Genomic DNA, 6,996 nt, shown 5'->3' with positions numbered 1-6,996 from the left:
GTCTTTTGATTTTTACCGCATACAAAGTTAGAAATGTGTTGCACTGTTGTAGATTGAAGTGGTTTAGTATGGTGGACGTCGTAGTATTATTAAGGAGAGCTCAAACAAGGTATGTTGGCTAAACTTTCTCTCTTAGAATTGGATTCCATAAATATTTCCACAAGTTCAAGTATGGTTGGCTCAAAATTCCTAATTTATATATTCCGAGTTATTACCTATAAACTCGACTATTCCGAAATGAGTTGTATTACTAAAGATATATGTTCAAAGTACGGGTTGCGTATTAAAATGTTGTGACTTCAAGTCATGTTTCAAGTGAAGGCTATTATGCCTAATTGTGTAAGAAATCTCAATGTGCTTAAGATGCTTAATTGCTCAAAGGTGTACTAAAAGTCATGATTAGAGATTCTTCGTTGCGATAATCCATAAAGATGCTTGAAAGTTAAAGTAGTGAGTTGGAGATATAAAATACGGACACCGTGCCAAGAATGAAATCTATAATTGTGGTCAATAGCGCCAATGAAATAAAATGATGCGTGAAATATTATGAAATGATCCTTGATTCAACTATTCCAAATTGACTTCGAAAATAGAATTATCCAAAAGCTTATGTACTCGAGTATTGTCTAAATGTGGTTGTTCTAACTAATGCTATGCTTGGTAGGTATTTCCAATATGTTTTGAGTTCTTATATATTCATTAGTTGAAATTGTGTATTACCCTTTTCGGGAAAGGTATTTCAAGAGTATTCTATATGATGATGTTTATGATAATAATCCTTGAAAGAAAAGAAATTAAAGTGTGAAATATGATATACGGCTGCAATACAATGAATGATGAATAATATGTATGTCTAGGGGAACCAATATGATAATGATGTTGTAAATAGATGAAAGTAATTGTGAAATGATATATGGTGTGAAAGGTTATTAGATGAACGTATTTGTACTTATGTTTCCAACGTGTTATAAGCTCCTACACCGTCATGAGGAGAGTCTATGGTGTTCCTACATATTTTAAATATTTTTGATATCTTGCGATCACCCATGGCAAGTACAAGTAAGTAATAGTATGAACATGAAATGTGGCTATTATCCAAAATAAGAACTATGAGGTGTTGTATGTCCCAATGGTTTCAATCACAGTATGTATGTTTCTAAAATAATTAATGTAAATGGCTTTGTCATTAAGTCCCGAAGAATCATGAACTTAGCTAATGAGCTTAAGATGACAAGCGAGTGAATAATGGGATGAAAGGAAGATGTACTATGCTGAATGATGATAAATATTATGAAAATGAATTTGGGACATGGGCCATTGAAATTGAACTATTGATTCACCGTACATGTTGTATTGTAATGAGCTATGTTTATCCATGATGAGCATGAACATGAAGTGTTCCAACGATCTGGGAACTTACAACCTTTAAAGTAGCATTAGTCATGCCGCTTGAGTTTATATATTGTTATGTGCATAATGATTTGTAAGTAAACACTGTGAACAGTTTATGAAACGCACAAGTGTATTGTGTAAGTAAACACTGTGAACGGTCTATGAAACGCACAGGTGTATTGTATAAGTAAACACTGTGAACGATCTATGAAATGCACAGGTGTATTATGTAAGTAAACACGGTTAACGGTCTATGAAATGCACAGGTGTATTGTATAAGTAAACACCGTGAACGGTCTATGAAACGTACAGGTTGTTGATACCCTATTTTTCCCTATATATTTTAAATATGAAAAAATACCTTCGAAATAGCATATATATGCATATATAAGCATGCACAAGGTTTTATTATTTTTTCCATAATTTTAAGGTTCTAAATTGATTTATTTTCCCCCTTTTTATCCATAAAACCCCAATAAATATTTTTTCAAATTGTTGTTGTGATGATTTACTCATTTAATTGCTATACTTATGCCAAAATATGGCTTATACATTTTTTATGCATTTTTATAATTGCATTTTGTATTTTTAAAACTAAATTGCATAAAATTGCAATATTAGCCCCATTAATGTATAATTATATTTATATGCATAAAATCGACCTATATTTTTAAAATGTTGAAAAACTATATTAAATCATATTAGTACATGAAATTATTTTTTAGAAACTATTTATTATTTACTATAAATTATATAGGGAATATTGGCTATTTAAAATATAGCCAGATTTGCATTTCAATCTTAGCCTTAATTTAAACCCAGCCCCAGCCCAATTCCTAATTCAAATACCCAACCCAAATCCTAAACCCGCCTACCCAACCCAAAAATAATTAAATCATGGCCGTTGATCTGAGAGATCAACGGCCCGTATTAGCCCTTACCATTTTAATTCCAAAAACCCCTAACCCTAGCTCATTATTCAGAGACCGCCGCCTCTGTCTTCTCTGGTGATCTCCCTTCAACTCCTAAGCCTCCAATGGTTCCTCTAATGTTATGCTTGCCTTCTCTAAGGTCTTCAAGGGTCCAGGGCCACGCCGATTTGCATCTAGGGTTTTTTATTTGTCTGTTCTTGGCTACTTCAGTGTGATTTCGAGCGAAATCATGCTGTACTTGTTACGATCCTAAGATTCTAGACAGGTTCTTTCATCTCTCTTTGGGTTTCTTCTGAAACCCTGATTTCTACCTACATCTCCTAGATCTGTACAGTTTAAAACGATTTGAGTTTGTTTCTTTGATGTTTTACACTATCCTTGGAACTCTTTACAAGAACCATGTGATTTCAAGCGTTTTCGTCTTCTTCTAAAATTAGGGTTTTTGGAACTCTTTTTTTAAAACTTTGTTTAAACTTATTTTTATTGTTTAAACTTCTATTTCTTGCATATTTCGACTGATTCTGTGAGTTTACTACATCTTCAACTTGCCTATGTTGAAAGCCCTAATTTTTCTACATTTCTTCGTTTGATTCTGTGACTAGCCTGTTCTTGTTTCAGTTTCTGTGACTATCTCGCTTCGAATGTGTTTCTACTGAGTTTCTTATGCCTAACTTATATCACCTCTATATGTTTGTGCTCATATTGACTGGTCAACACTGGCCTCTTTGCTTCTTGTGTTTGATTACTCCTATGTAACTCTTTTTATATGCTAAAACTCTCTCTTTGATTGACTCTGAACTCCTTGTTTCTTGGCTTGATTTGAAAACTTCCCTGTAGACTTTCGATTTTCCTGTTTTAACTTGTTTACTTGTTACCTCCTTAAATTAGTGATTTCGAATCCCTTGATTCCATGATTTACTATATGATGATTTTCAATTATTTCCATATTCTGCAACTTAATTTTGTTTTTTTTACCTTATTTGGTTAACCACTATTTTACTAATTCTTCGTTAGTTGTTTCCTTAATTGAACCCCTATGTACTTACCCCTAATTGTCTATTCTGTACTTGATGCTCTACTTGATTTCTTTCCTTAAGCATTTTTCAGCCTATTACCGTTGGTTGATTACCCCTTAATTAAAGGGGTACTTGCATTGATTTGATTCTGATTAGTATTTGGTTCCATAATTACTATGCTACTATGATTCTTGCCTTATTTTACCTAATTTCGAACTACTATATATACACACTCTCTCATTAACACAAACACACAAACACTTGATTCAAAAACTATCTCTCACACTTAAAATTTTTTGCTCTCTCTCTCTCTCTTGTGCTACTTGCTACTGCTCTAAGTTGGCCGACTGCAAGCCAAGGCTAACCATTTTGTGTTCTCTTGTTCTTTCATTCTGCTCACTATCCTCTTTACTGGTATGTCCTAGTTTCAATTCAAAGTTCTAACAACAATATGATTCTCTTATTGTTCCAGTTCATCTTGTTTCTAGTTTGCTTCTATTTGTGGTTTTGTTGTGAAACTTGTAGTTGAAGGTTACATTATTAGCATGTTTACCCCTCCCTTGAGATCAGTATATTTCCCCTTCTGTTTGTTTCTGAGCATGTTTGCACCAATCATCACTTACTTGTTATATGTTTACCACCATGAAGTCCCCAAATCCCTATTCCCCTACATGTGAGTTTGTTCTTCATGTATGATTTTGTGATTATGTCTAGTTAGCTGCTTGGGCATGACTATACTAATTCCCAGGTCTTTCCTTAATTATGTGTTGGCCCAAGTTCAGGTGAAGTTTTGAAGAATGACAAATGCACTCAGTCATGGAACGGGTCCATCATGTGAGACACACTGTTTATCAACCTATACATGTGAGACGCACGTGAAGGAGATAAGTCTCAAGGATAAAGCAACAATATCTCCTGAACTGATCGAAAATGTTACATATTGGATAAGGAGAGGAAGTCTCCTTATGTGAAGAGAACACAATCCGGATCAAGGATAGGGTTGGAGTTTGTATTGTTCAAGGACTCAACTTCGATGGAAGATCAGCAATTGAGTCCCAATCAAACTCTGATCACTAACTCTTTAAATAACAGTGATTGTTCTCTTTTACAAGGGATTGCACATTCACAGAAGTTAAACTAAATTGAAAGCAAAAGAGCGAGGCAATTTTGCAAGCAATTTATGTGAGATTCAAGTGTGCATTCCTGAAGCTACTTGGACAAGATAGAAGAACCAATTCCATTGTGTTTATTCTTATTCTAGTTCAATTATAGTAGGTGGTTTAAAGTTGTACCTTTCCAGCTTTTGTAGAAGCAATTGTAATAGGTACTTTGAGTATTCAAGTTATAGGCTAACTTGAAGGTGTCGCAACAGTTGAGGCTGTGTGCCACACTGGGATTAGAGTGTAATCCTTAGGTTTACAAGAGTTTTGTAAATGCTGTTTTGGCTCAGTGATTTTAGTGGAAGTTTGGGAAAATCCTACTGAGTAGTAGGTCGTGGTTTTTTCACCTTTTGAGCCAGGTGTTTTCCACGTAAAAATCTCTGTGTTCTTTATTTTCTGCACTCTTAATTCCGCAAACAGTAGTAGTAAGTACACCTAGAAGAACCACGTTCTTCTAGAGCGAAAACTGGGTACCACACAAATTACCCCCCCCTCTTGTGTGGTATTGACGTTTAGAACATCCATTATGTGTCCTATGTATTTCCCAAACTCCCTTGACCTCTGTATGTGACTACTAAGTTTACTTGGTTCTGTGAATTGTCTATGTGCAAACCTGCCCTAAGGTGTTTGGAATTCTGTTCATCTCTTCAGCACTTTCTTTAAACAGTATCTGTTGCTTTACTAAACTACTTTCAAAACAAGCCCTTTTTTATACAGTTTTTCACTAAAATCACTTTCACTCTACTCTTAGTCAATAAGTTCTGCCCCTCTAGTATGTGTACATCCTTGGGATCCTCTTGAGAACCCTCTGAACTCTGGCATACTGAGGCTGGCCCTTCCACACTGCACTTGTTCAATCTTGGTTACCAATTCTAGGTGTAAGCACTGCCCGGGATCCTTGAGATCCTTAGGGAACTTTGATACACCCAGACTATGTCATTGTCTATGAAATTGAGGCATATGAGGTCATTGGAGGCTTTGGGGAATCTGGGCCTAATTGAAGGCTCCCTATAGAATAACTTCTTGATTTTTATTTACTTATGTAATTCATTCATTGGTCTGTAATAGCTTGTAAACAGATATTGGGGTATTTAGTGAAAAGGGTGGGTAGATACATGCTTTATGGGGTAATATGGGTAGAAATCCTGCTCTTAGGATCTTATTTTTTATTTGCCCACTTTGCGCAATAGAAAACATGCTCATAGGGATTTACTCTTTAAATTTGATTGCTTCGCCTAATAGAAATCATGCCTATAGGATCTCACTTCTAATGTCGTTTGCATCAAGTAGAAATCATGTTCATAAGGTTCTGCATTTTGTCATGTTTAGAAACCATGTTTATAGGTTCCAAACAATCATGTCCTAAAATCAGATTAATAATTGATTCCATGCCTATAGGACTTAATTCAGATTCTGGTACAATGAGTATTTATGTATGTTTCCCTGCCGGCAAACCATTTAAATCAGTATTACACTTAGATATCATGCCTATAGGGAACCATATTTGAAATTCTGCTTTTCAACCTAGTTTAGTTTAAATAAGTCAACTTGATCACGCCCAGTTCATTTCTGAATTGTTTTTATTAAGTATTAAGTATTTTCTGAAACAAGTTCTTTCAAAATTGCATTAATCTCATTAGATACCATGCTTATAGGTATTAAAAGAATCTATTTCGAAAACCTGTTTGTTTTCTGCATTAATACAGACACAACATCTGCATATAGGCAAGCCTTAGGGCATCTTTAAAACTGCATTCCCCAGAAGCTCTCTCTGTCGTTAGCGTTTCTGATTCTGATAACTTTTAAAAGAGTCCCTAGGCAACTTCTAGGTTATAACTTCTGGGTATAAAATGTGGTCTATTTCTGCATAGTCACTTAGAAATCCTTCTTTAGAACTTTGATTAATAAAGGCCTTAATTGTGTTCGAGTCGTGCTGCTTGTATGTTTACTTGAGGAGGAAAATTGAGCCTTTATCTACTCCTTCCTGTTCTTGTTTGCGCAAAGTCCTAATTATTTTGCTTGTCACCTTAGAGTTTTCACCTTTAAAAACTTTAGGGGTACGTCTAGAACCACCTATAGGTAGAGGTCTTAACTCCCTCCATGACCATTAAGAAGGGACGGGTAGCAACACGCGATAAGAATCCGTGACCAACACTCGCTTTGCATGACCAATAAGGGGATGTGAAGGGTAGACATGGATATGATGACCGGTGCGCTAATGCCACGCGCAGCCCCTTTCTAAGGAGTGATTTCCGGGCATTGTACTGATGTGATCCTATAGGCTAACCAACCTAGGACACCCCTTTACATTCACAAATATGCTTAGATTGTACTTCTTCTTTTTTAAAATCTAGCTTCTCATTAACTATTTTTTTCAAACATCTGTGTATTTAAACTTAAAACTCCTAATATTTGAGCCATACTTGTTTATTTGCTAATTGTACAAATCCACAAAAACTGTTTGGCCGGTAACCACACTAGTGGTCCCTGAGGTGT

Source organism: Nicotiana attenuata, chromosome 5 (assembly GCF_001879085.1).
Source record: "Nicotiana attenuata strain UT chromosome 5, NIATTr2, whole genome shotgun sequence".
In the NCBI taxonomy this organism is placed as follows: domain Eukaryota; kingdom Viridiplantae; phylum Streptophyta; class Magnoliopsida; order Solanales; family Solanaceae; genus Nicotiana; species Nicotiana attenuata.
This window is presented reverse-complemented; position numbering follows the sequence as displayed.